Genomic DNA, 19,674 nt, shown 5'->3' with positions numbered 1-19,674 from the left:
TAGCATATTAAGCTTTTATTATATAGAATTTACAAATTTGTGAATGTCTAAATGCAGTCATATGCACTGAGTGGCCAGATTATTATGACCTCTGAATGCATAATAATCTGGCCACTCAGTGTGTGTGTGTGTGTGTGTGTGTGTGTGTGTGTGTGTGTATTAGAGGCCTGGTGCATGAATTCGTGCTTGGGTGGGGTCTGGCCAGCCTGGCCAGGGGGAGGGGACATGGGCAGTTGGCTGGCCTGCCTGCTGATCGAACTCCTGGTCGAAGGAACAATTTACATATTAGCCTTTTATTATATAGGATATACACTGAGTGACCAGATTATTATTATTGTGTTCAGAGATCATAATAATCTGGCCACTCAGTGTAAGTGCATAATAAGAAATCTTTTTCTGCAGATTATTACATGAATAATGTACAAAAAAGAGTAATATTCAAATTTGGGTCTTTTTTTTTTTAAATATATATTTTATTGATTTTTTTTTCTTTTTTTTACAGAGAGGAAGGAAGAGGGATAGAGAGCTAGAAACATCAATGAGAGAGAAACATCGACCAGCCGCCTCCCGCACACCCCGCACTGGGGATATGCCCGCAACCAAGGCACACGCCCTTGACCGGAATCGAACTTGGGACCTCCCAGTCTGCAGGCCGATGCTCCATCCACTGAGCCAAACCAGTCAGGGCCAAATTTGGGTCTTCTTAATATAAAATTAGCTCTCATGCTTCTGACACAGTTATAAATCATTTTTAAAAAAGATTCCTTGCTTTAAAAATAGTTAAGTCCCTAATAACTATTGTTAATTGCTGGGAATTCTTACAATGTTGACCATAATTATTTCTTGACTTTAAATACTTGTGACTTATATTTTGTCTCCTCAAACAACTATTCTTTTTTTTAATAAAGGCTTTAAATGCTGCAGGCATTTTTTAAAAATATGTTTTCATTGAATTTTAGAGAGAAAGGAAGGGGGGAGAGAGAGAGATAGAAACATCAATGTGAGCCCTAACCGGTTTGGCTCAGTGGATAGAGCATCGGTCTGTGGACTCAAGGGTCCCAGGTTCGATTCCGGTCAAGGGCATGTACCTTGGTTGTGGGCACATCTCCAGTGGGGAGTGTGCAGCAGGCAGCTCATCAGTGTTTCTCTCTCATCGATGTTTCTAACTCTCTATCCTTCTCCCTTCTTCTCTGTAAAAATCAATAAAATATATTAAAATAAAAAAAGAAACATCAATGTGAGAATCATTGATTGGCTGTCTCCTATATTGAGGATCAAGACAGCAACTCATGCATGTGACCTGACTAGGAATTGAACTGTGACCTCCTGGTTCATGGGTCAACACTCAACTACTGAGCCACACCAGCGGGGCTCAAATAACTATTCTTGATTCTTCCTTTCAAGTTCAGAATGAAACTATATGCATTTCTGCCTAAACTACCTTTGGGTTTATTAAAATGGCCAATAGGTAACATGAGATTAGTTCCTTCATCCTATAAATGGAAGGACAATGGAAATAATTAGATTTCTAAAAATTTATTGAATTTTAATTAATTTAAAACTATTATGAGAGTCTTTGTTTATCAAACTTAGTAATAAAAAACTGATAAATTACAAAGAAAGTGGATTTTGCTAAGTTAATTATACTTAAGTAAAATATACTATAGTATAAATATCTTTCAAGGGTTATAAACTTTTTAAGTTAAAGGAAGCATTCTCATGTTTAAATACAAAGAACGCTATAATAAATGAGTATCAAAAGACTTTCTTCCAGGATTCTAGATTTACAAATCCTTTTCCCTCTTCTGTCATGACAAGTCTGAGCAAGCACTAGGGGTTCTGACTCAATTACATGGGAACTACCAGAGATCAAGGCTCATTTTAGTTATGGACTCAGTAGCCACAGTGTAACTATATTGTTTAAGAGCTATAGCAGCTGCAGCAAGGCTCGCAGAAGCCTTAAGTTAACTTAGTCAACTTAAATCTAGGGTCTCCACTAAACAATAGTTTCTCTGCTGTGCAGACACTCTTTATTGATAGAAATAACTCAGGACTTTTCAGCTAATCACTTAAACTCCTGTGCAATGTTGGTGGTTTCCCTTCAACATCACCATTCACTGCTGTAACACTCTAAACCCAGCTACCCTCCTTCCCACCTCTGTAGAAGGACACCAGTGATTGGTTAGTTTGGTTAGGGAGGTATACATACCCTGCATGGACTTTCTAAATTCTCCCTTATTTAACTTTTTTAGTTGGTTGGTTCATACTTAAAAAGAAAAATTAAAAATTGTCAAGCAGGCTATGCTATTGCTGACTTGAATTTACCCTGAAACAAAATAAGGTCAGATGACTAAATTAATAGCCTGTACCCAGACTTGCCAGCTGCCAAAAAGATAAAAGAACAAATATTGATATTGATATATGGTGTATAATTTTGGATTCATCCATTAATTCAAACTGGTTTAGAAGTAGAGATTTCCTAACACTACTAGAGCCCCTATGAAATAGATGACAAATTAATGAACCTTGGGATACTTTGCTATAACCTAAAGAGAGAGCCATAATAAAAGTAGAGTTTAGCAAGGCTGCTTCGTCATATTAGCTACAGTAGCAGAGATAAACTGGCAATGACATTAAACAAACACTGGTGGGGTAATTTTAGGCTATTGCTAGGGCGGTTCCAATGCACGCCCTACCTGCCATCAACACAATCTTAGCGAGATTGTGAAGGAAGAAGATGGAAAACCGTAGCCTCGAGGCTCCTTTGAACATCTCTAAAGAATCTGTGAATGTGCTCTAGTTGTTTATTTTCAGAATATGTTAAAGCTTTTCTTTGCTGAACAGCTCTGTTGTAATAGTATAAAACTTTGCTTAATTTTGTAATTCCAACTTGTCTCTACATTAAAAGAGACACACATTTCACTGATACAGTGTTAAAGAACTGTAAAGCTTTACCTTTTACTTAGAAACATCACTGTCCTTATCCACAAACAGCAGAGAAATGACTAATAGAATTCTACAGCCCTCAAACTTTAAATGGCCCAAGCATTTCCATTGACCTTGATGGCAGGTAGTAAGAGCAATCTCTTCTAGGACCCACAAGTTATCCTCCTCTGAGTTAACGACAGGCTGCCTTATGCATGGGAATTACTTCCAATTTTTTATCCTATTCCTATTGCAATCTACTGTGATGAATGCAGGAAAGATGCATTTCCAAAATATTCTCCAAAGCAGCCTCCATGTGATCTGAAACCTAGATATTTGGTCTTTGGGAAACATCAGAGAAAAACTCCTCTTGAACCTCGATGGAAAGGATTTTATTGGAACCTTTAACAACTGGCATAGCATTAGAACTCCAATATTTTAGTGTTTGAATTCATGGTTACCAGCTAAAAAGACATAACTTCCCCTCAACTACTGGAAGTCCTCAAACTGAAGATTTTAAAAATTCTCCAGAAGCTGTTGATTTACAGATGTGGACAGCTTCTGCCCAAAACAGCAGTCTACAGACTGCAGAAGCAGACAGCTCCTACACAACACAGAACAACATTACTTTTCTAATTCTTTGGCACTTTTTTCATTCCCTTCACTACTCATCTTGTCCATCATTATACTTTCACTCTCTCTATTAACTAATATGATCTCCTTTCTCTCTTTTTTTAAATATATGTTTTTATTGATTTCAGAGAGGAAGGAAGAGGGAGAGAGAGATAGAAACATCAATGATGAGAGAATCATTGATTGGTTGCCTCCTGCATGCTCCCTACTGGGGACCGAGCCCACAATCCAGGCACATACCCTTGACCAGAATTGAACCCGGAACCATTTAGTACACAGGCCAACTCTATCCACTGAGCCAAACCAGCTGGGGCTGATCTCCCTTCTCTTCATCCTATAACCCATTATGGTCTTCTGCCACTTAAGAAAAAAAATTGACATCTATACAGCAAGACCACCAAGCACCAGCCAAATGTGAAATTTGACCATAATCCTTAAGTCTGAGCTACTACCAATGGAGCATTCATTACTTACCTAAAGCTCAATTAACTCAGAATAAGGTCATACTGGAAAAGTTGCATAAAGATGGTGGAGTAGGTAAGCACTATGCTCATCTCCTCCCATGACCACATCAAAATTACAACTACATTATAAAACAACCAACCTGGAAAGGTTGAAGACTAGCTGAACAGAAGTCCTATATATAAAGAAGAAGCCACACTGAGACTGGTAGGAGGGGCAGAGACCTGGAACAAACTTCTCCCACACTCACATGTGATGATTGAGAATCAAGAGAGATATCTCCACTGCAGAGTCCTCCTGAAGAGTGGAGGGTACCAGCTCCACACCTGGTTCCTCAGTCTGGAGTACCAGTGCCATAAAGAGGAGTCCCCACAACATCTGGCTGTGAAAATCAGTGAGGATTCTGTCTGGCCCGTTGAGACAGAATGTTGCTTGAAACCCAGGCATCCCTTAGGGCCTGCAAACAGACTCACTTGCTTGCAGGCACTTACCCTAGGCTCTGGCAGAGGGACAGTGGCTTGGAGAGGACCAAAGATGTACTGGAGGGACTAAATGGCATGGCTTAGGGCAAGGTAGGGAGGACAGCTGCCATTGTCCCTGTGTTAAGCCTTCCTCCTACCATCCAACAGGCAGATACCATCTTTCTTGTGTTGAGCCCTCCCCTCAGACAGCCAAGTCTGAATCTTTTAAAAATTGTGCATTGACCCCACATCAACAAAATGCTTGCTGAGGTTTTTACCACCCTATCATCAAAACCCAACACTTTAGGTGTGGGAACAAAGGCTGGGCATATCCTGGATAAAAACAGTTCCTTCATTTTCTTCAAAGGCATTCCAGACTGCTTTGCAAGACATGTTTGACTTTACTAAAGGAATCTATGAATAAAGACTCATTTCTGTTGTGATAAATAATTCTTAAACTCTCAATACCCATATAGCCTTGGCCTCACTGGGATACTTCTCATGTGGATAGCAGGCTTATACCCACCTGTCACACACTAACTTAGCCTGTGAAATCAGGATAATTGTTGGAAAATTTTAGAATTTTGAACCATCAGCTCTTCGGTGAATCATCATAGAAACCTCTGGAAAGGTAAGCACTGCTAATTGAGAGAACTTGCAGGACTAATAACTGACTCCCAGGTATGCTGACTGTGCAATCAACTACTACCAGAGTTGAGACAATGCAACTGGAAAGGATCATCCAAAACTCATCTCTGACCCTGGAAAAAGTCATAAATTATATAACGTCTCTAGAAGTTGGCAAAAGTTCTTTTCTTAATCAAACTCCAGCCAAGCTCCTCTGAGCTCTCTTCTCAAAAGGGATTCCTTGGCCAAAAAGACTCGAATAAAACATTAACATAGCTCAAGGCCACATCTGTGTGATGACCCTAACCTCCCTTTCTCAAACAGCCTGAGAAACTCAAGGCTGTCAAAAGAATTTACTGTGTGTCCCAGCTAACAGCAGACGATTGGGCCCCTGCCTCCCAGCCTCTATGGGAAGGTAGGAGCCTAACATCTATAACACCAGTTAGCAAACCTAGATGCATTTGACAGGGACCAAACTTCCCTTCCAACTTTTTATAATTTTTCAATTCCCTGACCTACTGAGCACCACCTCTATTTACTCATTCTCCTTTGAGAACATTCAGTTATCTCTATAAAAATCAAAACTGAGTTCAGTTCTTGTTGGACTCTTTTCTCTATTGCAATAGTATATTACTGATTAAAATCTGTCTCACTTTATCTGGTGTCCAGCTTTATCTGTGAAAAAGCCTATGTTTAAATGTAAATTTATTAGACAGAGTTGCCATGGATAATGACAAAGTCCTTAATTTCTTCTTAGCCAGTCAAAGGGAAATTTATGCAGGAGTAAACACCTCTTATTACAACTGTATAAATACTACAGAACAGCCCATGACTAGGGTGGGGTGTTGGGGAAGCTTCCTGAATATATAGAAAAGAACAGGTAGAGATCAACCAAAGGACTTGTATGCATGCATATAAGCCTAACCAATGGACACAGATAACAGGGGGGTGAGGGCATGAGTGGGGTGGTGGTGGGGGGGCAATGGGGTGATAAGGACACATATGTAATACCTTAATCAATAAAGAAAAAAAAAGAACAGGTAGATTTTGGGAGACATATTTTCATTGTCTGGCTACCTGTTTCTCAGAATCTGTTATAAGAATTAATAACCACTTTTGTTCCTGGAATGTCTTGCTTTCTTGAATCTTACTCCCAAATTACTTAACACAAGCACGAATCCTATAACTCCTCACATATTCATTCTGAGACATCCCGGTTTCTCAACGTGTACATTCTCTTTTGATACAATAAAGCAATAAATCCAACTTATTCAACTACAGGCATATTCCTAATGCCCTTGGACTAGAAGATACTGACTGTGAGAATCCATGTAATAATCTAAAGAATAAAAAAGGTATGGCAAAAATTTAACATTAGTTAAATTAACCTACCAAAAGGTGGTTTGTAAGTATATTTCTGATGCAGTATGGATGTTTTTCAATTCTCCTTCAGAGACTTATGTGAAGATGTGACTCAGACAACATGGTTTGCATAAAAAATGTCAAAAAAGAACAGCTTTTTTTTCCTTTAACTTAGCAATTCCACAAGTATCTTCCAAAGAATATGAGTTACATGAGATGCTCTGTAATATGGCCTCCATGTTCAAATCAGCCTGAAAAACACAGCAAGCTCTAGAATTCTTCCCTGGCAGATTCAGAATCCATGTTAAAGGCTCTATGGGGGCTCTGAAGGGGGAAAAATGTCTGATTTATACAGAGTATCCTTCCTTTTTTTTTTTTTTACTCTGAATACTTTTTTGCACATTAACACATACTTCTATCCCACATAACTAATATTTTATGTGGTCTTACTTGTGAAATGCTGATGTTATTATATAATATATCTGGGAGATAATTTTGATTTTAAAAAAAGAAAGAAAAACCTCTACCCGCCCACCCCCCACTCCCCAACAGACCAAATCAACAAGCAAGTGTTCAAGTGTTTGGAGTCAAAAAGCTCTAAGCACTTTAGACTAAATTAGCATTTTTGAGCATCCATTACTGCATTTATAAAATAGAGATTGTATTAGTTTCCTAGGGCTGCCTTATCAAAGTACCACAAATTGGGTGGCTTAAAACAACAGAAATTTATTCTCTCACAGCTCTGGAGGCTGGAAGTCTGAAATAAAAGTGTCAGCAAGGCCATGCTTCCTTCTAAGTCTCTAGGGAAGAATCCTTTTTTGCTTCTTCTAGCTTCTGGTGTTACCAGAAATCCTTGTCATTCCTTGCCTTGTAGATGCATCACTTTAATCTCTTGACTCTGTCACATAATGTTTTTCTTATGTCTTCCCATTATCTTCCCATTATGTATTTTGTGTCTCTGTGTCTTGTCTTCTTCTTAAAAGAATACCAGTCATTGGGGTAGAGTTCATCTTAGTTTAGTATGACCTCATCTTAATTAATTAAATCTGCCAAGATCCTATCCTATGTAATAAAAGGCTAATATGCAAATTGTCCCCTGGACCGGGAGTGACCAAGAGTTCGAGCAGGGAGTGGGGCTGGCCGGCCAACCTTCCGCATCACCTCCCCCTGGCCGGCCTGGCCCAATCAGCCCCAATTGGGGCGGGCAGGCCGGACCCCACCTGTGCATGAATTCATGCACCAGACCTCTAGTTTCTCAATAAGATCACAATCACAATTACCTGGGTTTAGGACTTGGACTTAACTTTTGGGGGGACATAATTCAACCACCACAGTGACATATAACACCTATTTCATAGAGTTGTTGTAAAGATTAAATGAGAAAGAGAGAGAGTGCGAGAGCACTTCACAGAGTACATGGCACTGGTAAGTGTTCCCAGCTGCTTCACTCTCTTGAATAGTAAATGATCGAGCTTCAACATCTGTCATTCCACTGACTATGAGAATGAGTTGATGACCTCAATTCTCATATTCATATGAAGTATAAAATGTAGATTTCTCTCCCTAGCCAGTTTGGCTCACCAGATAGAGTATTGGCCTGCAGACTGAAGGGTCCCAGGTTCAATTCTGGTCAAGGGTTTTGAGCTCAATCCCCAATAGGTGGCGTGCAGGAGGCAGCCAATCAATGATTCTCTCTCATTATTGATGTTTCTATCTCTCTCTCCCTCTTCCTTCCTCTCTGAAATCAATAAAAAATATATTTTTAAGCAGATTTCTCTTGGTGTTTGCTAGAAAAGCATACTCTATAAAAATACTGATTACTCTTAGATTATTCTGACATGTTTATGATGAAAATCTCTCAAAAATCACTTCACTCCTTTACTTTGAGTCTCTGCCTACCAGGAATTTTCTGATAACCCATCTTCTTAGGCCTCACTGGAAGAGTGGACTATGGTTTGTGAACTAGAAAATTCCAATAAAGGGAAAGTAGAATCCCCCATTATAAATACACAAATCAGAATTCTGGGTTAAAAATTTGTTCTGTATGAGTTTTGTTTCTGTAAATTGATTTCTTGAGGCTTAGGAGTAGATTGACAAGATGAAATTTCTCATGTACAGAGCTGAGGGCCATATCCTATTTCGGAGACAACCAAGGACCTTAATGCTGATTGCATGGATGGTGGCTCTCTCCTTTTGATCTGTTTCAACAGTGAATCTGAGGTTTCTATTTGGGTTATAAGAAGAATGGTGAGGCCATTAGCTGAATGAGAAACACATATTCTAGACTCAGGAGACAGAACAAGGCTGCTGATACAGTTCAGGGAGATAGTCATGAAGAGACCGGAAGTCTGGAAGCCTGACTTGGGAAAGGGAATACAGCAAAATCAGAAGCTTGGAGATAGTGTTTTAACCAATTTCATAGAGAACTAAAGTTTCTATTGGTTGGCAGGGCCAGGACAGAAGGATCAAACCCCAAATCAGAAAGGACAGTGTTGCAATGCTGGAGTTCATACAGGCAGCACACACAAACCAAGCCCGTGAGGCAAACATGGATTTGGATGAGATGTCACAATTATGTGTCAGCTCTGGATGGGCATAGCACTACAGTCAGGGTTAACACACAGAGCCTAGGGGATAGGAGACAAGGCAAGGAAGCCAAGACTGGTATGTGACCAGCCAGATAAATTTTCAAGGAAGTGTTCTATTACAAATGGGCTTTTTTTTTAATAGGATGGACACCTGTCCCTATGGCCATATAGAACCTCTTTAATCTAAAGAGCCTGACCATAGAACCCGGATTGTGACAGAATCCTGAAGAAAAGTAAGAGGCCAAGGAAAAGTCTGAATTAGTACAAATAGACTTGAAAATAATCAAGTCCTTAAACTTTTTGACCATGAAGACCACCACTTCTCCCATCTCAAGACCAACAGGGCTTGTGTATTGTAATGAGAAGGCAGCCTGGGGTGTGGCAAACCTTTAGGGATGCTGTCAGCTACAGATGCTGGGGGAAAGTCCCTATCATAGGCAGAGCATGGGATCCAGCAGGTATGACCCACAAAGGTCATCAAAAAAGATGGTACAGGTGGTCCACTAGGGAGTTGAGGGGTGCGGGGATCAAAAACAGACTCTAGGGATTCCTTAAGCAACTGGGGAGGAAGAAAGAATTCATGGGGAGGTCAGTGTGCAAGCAGCCAGACCCTTTACTGCCGAGCCACAATGCAAAGAGAGGACTTTAGACCTGAGAGGAGGCCTGGCCAGTGCAGGCAGGTCCTGAGTCTTGGAGAGCCCAAATGCTGAACAAAGCCTTGGACACAGGCACTCAGACCACAGATGCTAAAACAGGGGTCCATTTCCCTGAAGGAGGTAGAGACCAAACCTCAGGAACAAGAGAGATGCCCAATTTTAGAGTCCATGCACAAGATCAGGATCAGATCATCCCCAAGGGTAACACTGTGTCCCAGAGCTGCTTCATCTCCTCTGCCTGAGATTAGGATTGGTTCTGGGCTTCCGAGGGGACTGCGGAAAGTGGTGGGTAACTGCTAGACTTCCAGGACTGCAGGGAGAAAACAACTACAGAGTCTGCTTTGAATCCAAAAGCCTCTTAACCCATGTTAAGCTAAAAAGGGAAACTATACAAACACTCTTCCTAGGAGCCTCACTTAGCTAACAGGCACAGGCTAAAAGCAGGGCCAACTCAACCAAAATTCCATTTAATTCAACACTTCCTCTTGAGAAACCTTTGAAACATTGTGACTGTTCCTTCCTGCCAATACAAAATATATTTGACTACACTACACTGCAACCTTTCATTAGGCTTATTAAAAAAAAAGAAAGAAAGAAAGAAAGAAATCACCTGCTAGATGTGGCTGTAAAAACCAGGCAGACCAATTAAGTATGTGACAGGAAGCTGAGAAATATATGAACAGGTAAATTCAAGGGAAATTTGGAAATAAACTGAGAGCATAATTTCTACTGCCTTAGAGAGAGAGGAGAGAGTGTGCATAGCTTTTGGTACTGAAAGTGGGGTTGGAACAAAGAAAGACTGAAGGCTTTGTCTCCTGCGGCTTAACTGGTAATAAAACAACAAAGAAGAAACAGTGGGAATCAGCAGCAGATGGGGATGCCATACTTCAGCTACGGAGAAACCCAAATGTGCTGCTGGACCAGTTGAAATCGGAGGAGGGTGAATACCTTGCATTGATGCTGACTGTTTTCATGATCATAGCAACGCTGCAACTGTCCTGAACCTCACAGAAGTTATTTTCCTTTATACTTAGAAAAAAATATATTTTCGATGCATTCACAGGAGAACTTGTCGCAGAGTCCTCCCCCACCGTCAGCACTGACTGGGACTGTGAGACCACTGATGTGCTCACCTTCAGTTCCAGATCTGGGCTTGTGATCTGCACTCTGAACCTCAAGACTGACGCACTCATACACACTAACATGGACATACCTAGAAGAGCAGCGAGTGATGTGCAATCAGACAACCAGCTGCCGTGACATTGTGGTAAGCCGCTAAAGAACAGATAATGTTCTGGAGAATCGAGGTTGGTGCAGTGTGCATCATCATTGCAAGGCATTAGTGGTGGCATTTCGTGCAGAGCAGTCCCTAGGTGAAGGGCAGCAGCCCCTCATGGGAAGGAGAACTGGTAGACCTGCCCTGCCAGCAGACTCCCTGATTGCTACTAGGTGATGTGCTGAGTCCTCTGTTTGGCCACTGTTTCTGGGCCTTCAAACTCCCACAAGGAAAATCCTTGTAGTAAAATTGACATCAGGGTCCTTGTCTGTCTGACCCATCAGCCACCCCCACTACCCCTCACTGCAAGTCCCCCAGCTTTGGCCAAACCTGCCTAAGGACTCTGGGAAAGCATGCTTCCTCTATCAGTCCACCTCCACCTCCACCCCCACCTTCACTTCCACCTCAGGCCGCAAATGCTTGTGTATTTAACAAGGAGCTATAGCCAACCTGCACTGCATTTACTCTGTGGTAGGCACTCTGTGAAGATCCTTTGTATATTAACTCAAGTAACCAGGATGGGTGAGTGCTTGGGCAATTATAAACAGAGGTAGCTGAGGACCATGGTGGGGCTCCAGTGGGGGGTCCACAGTCAGGTGAAGACGAACTGATAGTGGGCTGAGCAGTCAGGAAATGGAAAACCATGAGTCCTCAGGGCCACAGAAGTCAGGGAAGGAGTGGAGTTTCAAAGGCAAGACATGAAGATCAGATGAGAAAAGAGAGGAGAATCAGCTGCTGAGCAGTAACAAATGACCTTAGCCTACTTATGTATAATTCAGGGTCTCTGTGGTGGTGGGATGGGGCAGGGCAGCTATTGCTGTGGATTAAGAAGAGGAAGATGAGATAGAAATGACAACAGTAATTTAGGAACTTTAGGCATAAAAGGACAAGGAAATATAGAAATTTGAATAGGTCGTGGAGTTAGGTAGAAGAGGAAAGTAGCATTTGATTGACCACCTGCTATGCATAGTGAATACATTCTTTCATTTACAACTCAAAATAATCCCAAGGGACTATCTTTACTAGCCTCCTTTTCAAAGTGAGGAAGCTAAACCTCAAAGAGTAATGGTTATACAGCTAGAAAGTGAGTGGGTGGGGAGTCAAACTAGCTATGCTGGGCTCCAAGTACAGAGTGCATTCTACTCTAGTATGATTCAGACGTATGAAGGTTGAAGAGACAGGAGAAGAAATGAACAGAGGAAGAAACTGAAGTCACTTGGGGGAGATGGGCTGAGATTAAGAATCACGGTGTCTCCAGAGAAAAGAAGACTGCATCGTCCCTGCCTGACTCAAACTTTTCCTCCAGCAAGAAACCCTTCACAGTTGCAGGACGTGAGAGTGTCCTCTCCCTTCATTGTGGTCACTTTATCAACTGCTGCGACTTTACCAGTTTCCTGTCCTTGGGCTTCCACTGCCCCTCCCCTCACTGTCTAGTCAATGATAACCTTCTTATTGCTAAGTTCTTTGATACTTTTATCCCCACTAAGTACTCCCCCCTTAAATCAGTCTTTCTCTTGGTCTCCTCGACATTGCGTTCTTGATTCATCTCTTACTGTTTGGCCAGTCTTTCCTTCCAGGCTGCTGTTCTCTTTGCCTGTCCCCTAATTATTGATGTTTCCCAAGGTTCTGTCCTTGATCCTCTTTCCTTCTCTGTTCTCACGTCCTTGCATGAACTCATCAACTTCTCTGGCTTCAGTTACCATCAAGGCCCCTAACTTAATCAGGCTCCCTCAGCTCTTCCTCCCCAGCTCTAGATGCAAAGAAACAGTTCTACTGCACGTTTTATAAATGCTTCAAATTCAAAATGCCCCAAGTTTTCTTCCAAACTGCAACTCTCATTTCTTTGTGAAGGCTTCCAGACTCAGCTCCCCAAAGTTGTGCAGAGAAGATACAACCCTTAGTTGAAATAGGCACCAAATGTCATGGTAGAAACTAAGTTTTGTTGACCTTCCTGGCCTCCTGGGAACAGTCTCATGCTTTAAGAATTTTTTCAAAAGGATAAATGTAGTTCTTGGAGATCAAAACAGAAATGTAGACAAAAAGAACTGAGATCACAACATCTGGGTTGGAAGATTCTACATGTTTGTCCCTCAAAATCCCAGAGGTCCTAGATTGCTGAGCTAATATGCCTCCCTCCCCCAAATAGGGAAGCATCACTGAGTGCCTAGTTCTTGAAATCCAAGACTGCTAGCTCATTCCTTAGTTGAAATGTCATGGTAGAAACAAAGTTTTGTTGACCTTCTTGGCCTCCTGGGAACAGTCTCATGCTTTAAGAATTTTTTCAAAAGGATAAATGTAGTTCTTGGAGATCAAAACAGAAATGTAGACAAAAAGAATTGAGATCACAGCATCTTTTGAATGAGGAACTGAGCTGGTGTGCAGGCTTCCAGAATCAATGGGGGCAGGGCAGTGAGCCACACAGTTCTCCATTCTATGGAGGCAGCAGCTTGGGTCATTCTGCTGCTCCAGTTGTCTTCCATGCTATCTCCCTCAAAGTTCCTCAAAATGCCCCGACGTGCACCACCAAGCTAACACCCTTTGCCTTCCCAATATCATTTGTTTCCCCAGGCCTCATAACTGTAAAATCAGCACCTTGGGCCCATTAGTAAAAGGGATATTTGGAGAACTGCTGAAAATCAGTAGGTGTTTAATAATATTTATGGCTCTGGAAGTTTCCTGAGAAAGGAACTCTTTAGACCACTTTCTCTGCCCTGCAGAACTTCTCTTCAACAATTCTGGGGCCCAGAGAGACTTCTTAGCCAGACCCCTGGGGCCTGATTACTCACCCTGCAGGATGACTGAAGTTTCCCCTCTTGGGTCTCCGCAGAGCAGAGTTGTACTGTCTAATATTTGTCCTCTGGTTAGGACTCCACATTTGGAAGTTGTAAAGCTCATAAAGCCCTGTCCTCCCAGTACCTAAACAAATGGTGTCTGACTTGCCCTGGAGCTTAGCAGACAGAAAATGCGCCGTGTTGCCCATGGTGTTACTATGGGATCCTAGAGTAACCTGAAGTCCCTAAGAACAGTCTTGGGAACCTGTCTGTTTTTCATGGGGGAAGACCTGCATGAGATCTTGCAGCCAGGGTGGGAAGGTGTTCACAAGCAATTGTCACAACAGGCAGAGAATCCCTGTGGGAGACAAGGGCACTGAGCAGTTTCTCCCTTGTAATGGCCTAACCTAATTGGCTTCTTTTATAAGCAAACTTTCGAGCTCCCCCTCCCGCACCCCCCCTTCACTATTTCTCCTCAGATTTCTCAGGAATTCACCAGGATGGAGCCAATGGGAAGAGGGATGTTGGTGATTGGTTGATCTCTCTGGCCTGCCTCCTGACTAAATTCTAAAATGCTCAGTGAAAGTTCAGAACTCCCTAAAATAACTTCTGAATTTCATTAACCGGATTTCCTATTTTAGTTCTAAAGACCAGATATGCCCTATGATATTGTTTTCTAATTAGAACATTTTCTTGAAATCATTGTAGTTGTCAACTTTTCAATGATTTCTCCCAGCTGCCCACCCATAGGCGCCCTTCAACTTGCACCTCCTTCTTTTTCTAGCACTGTCCCTGACTCCTGAGAATCCATGGGAGCCCCTGAGCCTTTGTGCCTGGACTCTGCTGAAAGTTGCTAGGCCTTCTTGAAATATTGCCCACTTTAGGGGAAGGATTGGACATGCAGTACACATCAGCTATGACCTTCTTCCTCTAAAAGGAGAACTTTGCTTAGACCACAGAATGTGTGGTAAAATGACATCCACCATCACAAAGGTACATGGACAGATGGGAGGAGAGGCACTCCAGAAGATGTGTATTGTCAGAGCCACCATTAGGGCAAAGAGCTGCGTGGGTAAAAAGTAACAATTTGGAAAGTTCTGGTGTGGCCAAACTGCCAGATCCTTTAAGTATCAGTGTTGGACTGATGGTTTAGCAATAGTTGTCTTTTTTCTATCCTTCTCTGACAAAATTTTCCTCTCTGTTTACTTGTTTGGTTAGTTTGCACATTCTCCTCTGATGTTCCTTACTTGAGAATTTCCCTGTGCAAAAAGGTGCCGACAGATTTTAGACACAGTTGGGGATAACTAGCCCCTAAAATTGGAGTTGTTTCACAATTTGATTCTTTTTATGATATTTTGAGAGGACAAATGCTCCCAGAGAACAACTTATCCCCAGGGACATAGAATTTAATGTTATAAACTATCTCAACAAATTTTTGTCATTTTTCTAGTGTACTTTATTAGTACACTTTATTAAGGAAGATTGGAGGTATCTATTATTAACCCAATTTCTGATCTAAGTAAGGCTGCAGAATCATTTTCATTTGAATCTTGATTCTTAATTCTTCTAATTTCAAAGCCAGAAGAAGAAAGATAGTAGATCAGCAGGCATTACTTCAGAGGCCAAACTCCTTCCAATAATTCCTAGGGATTGTGTCAGCAAAAGGAACCTCTCCTTTCCCTCCCCCCAATATCAAAGTGACTAAATGACATGACTCAGGGGCTCCCAAAAGCCCACTAATTCAAATTAAAATTCCCTCTCTTTCCCTTCCTTCCTACCTAGGCATTAAATTCATTTATTAGAGCAAAGGAATTATTTACAAAGGTAGCTTGTTAAACATCATATGTTTCCTAGAATGATATGAAGGTATTGTGATATCATGAAAACCCTTGGTGAGTAAGTCCCAACGGGATCCAAATCCTGGCTCTACCTCTTGCCAACAGTGTGAGCATTAGCAAGCACTCATCCTCTTGCTGTTACTGAGAGAGCCAGAGGAGGCAGTACAGGTGAAAGCCTCCTACATAGCTGCACTGAGCCTGGCACATCATGTACATCCAATGCATTATCATTCCTGTTGCAATCCTATGTTGTCCAGGAAAGAAATGCCTAAGAACTTGTTAGAATTCTGGGTATAAAATACATGTAAAGATAGTAGGAAACAAGCAGATAAGGAGAGGATGTCTCCATGTGTCTGGAAAACTTGAAAAACAGGGAATTAATTGCCTGAGAAATGCCCTAGGCAGCTGCCAATAGCTTGGGATCAGTGGGCCTGAACCGATAGAGGAGAGGGCAAGGACCAAAGCAAACTGCCAGCTTTCCTCCTCCCCCAGACCATCCTGCTGCCCAGAATCTCCTGTGAGGCAGACCTGGCATCATTACCCACCTGTCTCCACGAGGTCCTTCTTCTGTCACAGGAGCCAGCTCAGGGCTTTCCTAGTACAGGTGTCATCTCTCACCTGGACGACAGAGAACACAGTCTCTGTCACGCCCAGCTTCTACTCTTGCTATTCTCAACCCATTTTCTACCTGGTGGCCAGAGTGACCTTTCCAAAATGAATAGCTGACTACTCACACTTCTGTTAACAAGGGAAGCCTCCTTCAAATATCTCAGAGAATTTATAAGGAAACAAAGCTATTATTAAGGTAAACTCAAAATAAAAAGAAATCAACTTACCTTAAGGAATCTATGATGCCTCCAAGTACTCTGTAGACAATTGTGCTTTCTGAACTAGAGTTGCAAATGAGGCAAAATGCGTCTCTATAGCTTCACAGGATGACACTTACACAACACATATTTTTTTCTCATGATAAAAATCTTGTTTTTATAATGTACAATCCTATATAATAAGAGAGGAATATGCTAATTATCCGTTAGGCTCTGAGGCGAGCATAATGACCAACCGCATAATGACCGGATCACAGATCTGCAGGAGGGTGGAGCAGCGAACTACAAGTGGGCAGCAGAAAGCTGCAGGATGGGGCAGGGCAGCAAGCAAGTGGGAGACGGAGAGTTACAGGAGGAGGCAGGGCAGCAAGCTATGAGGGGGGCGGGGTGAGTTACAGGAGGGCGGCAGCGACCTACTGGCGCACGGATTCGTGCACAGGGCTACTATTACAATTATAATGTACAATAACCGTGGACTGGGTCCTTTTCAATTCTCCCAGCGTAAGTAATCTTTAAACTTCCAGAAACAAATAGGCTCTTCTCCTCTCTCCCTCTCCTCTTCACCCTCTTCTTCCTGTCCCTCCCTCGCCTGTTTTCCCCTCCCTTGTCCTCCCCTCTCCTGTCTTCCTTCTGTTCTTCCTCAGATCTGCTTCCTCTCTTCTTTGAAACTTCTCCTTAAAACACCGAAGACACGAAAAGCTTCCATGCCTGGCCCTGGCTTTTCCTAAAGACCCTTCCAACTTCGGGGTTCTTTGGCTCCAACTGCTCAGGCCCTCGCTACTTTCTTTGTCAAAAGGGTGAACCCATCCTGCCACCAACTTATCAATCCTATAGGAGAAGTTTTCCGGCAAATATTGTCAAAAATGCTACTATTTTCTCCATGGGTCAATTAATATAAAGAGATTAATAGGTTCAACAGAGATAAACATGTGCTGTTAACTAAAGTCCACATTCATTCATGAATTAATTTATTTACACTTTCCCATTTATTCTTAGTGGAGCCATGTACTGGGTTTTCTGCGAGAACTCCAGCCTCAGGCATTCTCTGCCCGATAAAAGGATGAAACCCTCACGAAAGTAACTACAATACAAAGAAGGCAGTGGGTAGTATCCAGAGAAAAGCATAGAGACAGTGCTGGGTGTTGTCTTGGGGATCTGATAAGGCTCTATAGCAAAGCTGAGCAACCCAGGCAACTGCTTGCCTTTCTCTGCATTGTCCAGCTTGGACACTGCATTTATCCAGAGCTCACTGGACAAGTGCACAAGCTGAGCCCCTGCTAGACTTCTGTCTTCCAGGCTTAGTCTTGGGGAACTAGCACACCTGAGATGTCTGGTGTGCAAGATAAACTAGAAAAGCAGGATCCCTGAGCCTGGAATGAATACACACGAGATTTTTTTAAATGTCCAAGATGATCCTGACACACACCAACGGACTCACATTGCAAAAGTATAGCAGCTTTCTTCCAGAACCCATGCTATTTAGATGATAGGGGTACACCTTAGGACCCTAGGTGGGTAGGGAGGCAGAATATTAACAGATCTAAACAGGCTAAATTTTGATTCATTTAAAACATTCTGGAGTCTCAGTGTCTCTAACTTTTAACCACCAATATCTTGAAAACAAATCAATTTCTTTAAAGCATTAGTAAATTGAAACTCTCAAGAAGATTTTCATCTCAACAGTTTATGCGGTTGAGATGGATGACAGAAATTGCTAGAAGTCTTATATTTCCCACAAAGTACTCTGGCATTATTAATACAGTGTTAAAAGGGAGATTTAGGTGGCTTGCCTGAAATTATACCTTTCTTTCCCTTGATTTTGTATTACTCCCAGGTATGTGTCAGAAATAGGAAAATATTTTAAATTACTTAGGTCAGTTGTTATTGTGTTGGGAGGGCATTAGAACCACCTGCGAAAGTTTAGAAAAAAAAAGAAAAGTAAGAAACTACTACAGATGACTGCCTTACCTTCAAAAGTTAAGTTTCCCCTTTTCTAGGGGTAATTTTCTAATCTCCTCAGGATCAGCTAGAGTACAATGTGCAGCTAGAGTAGAAAACCACTGATTGAGACCCCAAAGGGGTAATAAACAGGTAATAACATATGCTCTCACATACACTTTCCCTGTCATTGTGACTCTGAGTAATTCCAATGAAATCTACAATATCCAATTTAACTTCCCCCCCCCCCCCCCGCAAAAAAAAAAGACCCTGAATGGAAAAATACATCTTACATAATAAAATGACCCATTTATGAAAAATAAGAAAGATGCTATATAGCCCAAAATGAAGGTATAGTAAAGTACAGTAAATCCTTCCAATGTAATATTGTCCAGCAATTTTAAATTGTGACTATCAAGAATTTATGGCTGTGTAAAAAAAATAAATATAAATATATCTATACCATATGAACACAACTATTAAAATCAAACTAAAGTTATACATAGAAACACACAAAAGAAAAAGAATGTAAAATAAATACCATACACACACACATACACACACAAACATCAATAGAGGCTATCTCATCTGTGGCATTTGCTTCCTTATTTTGTACTTTCTTAATATTTTCTAAACTGCTATGTATATGGTAAGAAACAATTTTATAGTCAAACAAAAGTAACGTATTTTTCAAAAATAATTCTTCTGACTGTGTCTAAAGTGACAAGCAAGGTATAAGTCTCAACAATTAACAAAACAAAGATAAAAATTCTCACCTGAGGTTTCTTTATTTCAAGTGACTTAGCGTTTGTGTCTTCTGTCTCTCCTGCTTTCCTCCTCCAAGTAATTCAGCTTGCTCATTTAAAAGAAAAGTGAAACTGTGAATTATACTTTATAAACAGTGTTAGCCAATAGCAAGGGAATAAGGAACTTTTTCAGGCAGTGGGCCATCTGTCCTTCATAGAAACTGGGTGTGGGTGTTTCCCTCTCAAAAAGGGGAAAGATTTCCAGTTAGGAACTACATCTAAAAGGAAAAAACCTAGATGAGCTCTGACTCTCTAAGGACTATTTTTATCAGCATCTTTTACAACAGATCAAGGGGATGTGATGGGCTGGAGTCAGTGGTTTTAAATGGCTTTTAGTTCTCCTAACTGTTTTTTGTTTCCATGGCAACAGTAACATCAACATTTTAGCCTTAAGTATACAGCACTTCAGTTCTGTTTAGAGGACTTCCCATCACCCACTTGCTTTATCAACTTACTTGCCCTCAGGCAAAGACCTTACCCATTCTGCTGAAAATGCTCCATGGA

General features: G+C 41.5%; 1 protein-coding gene across 1 annotated transcript in view; it reads right to left on the bottom strand.

Annotated features, from left to right (window-relative positions):
* The window catches only part of CYSLTR2 (cysteinyl leukotriene receptor 2), a 30,406-nt gene extending 11,091 nt beyond the window's left edge, over window positions 1-19,315 (bottom strand). The window contains 3 exon segments of the mRNA XM_079779486.1: window positions 16,145-16,217; window positions 16,436-16,598; window positions 19,141-19,315. The gene's annotated coding sequence lies outside the window, so the exon portion shown is untranslated.
* Between the last annotated feature and the right edge of the window lie 359 nt (window positions 19,316-19,674).

This window comes from Cnephaeus nilssonii, assembly GCF_951640355.1.
Source record: "Cnephaeus nilssonii genome assembly, chromosome: 8".
Taxonomy (NCBI): Eukaryota; Metazoa; Chordata; class Mammalia; order Chiroptera; family Vespertilionidae; genus Cnephaeus; species Cnephaeus nilssonii.
This window is presented reverse-complemented; position numbering and strand designations above follow the sequence as displayed.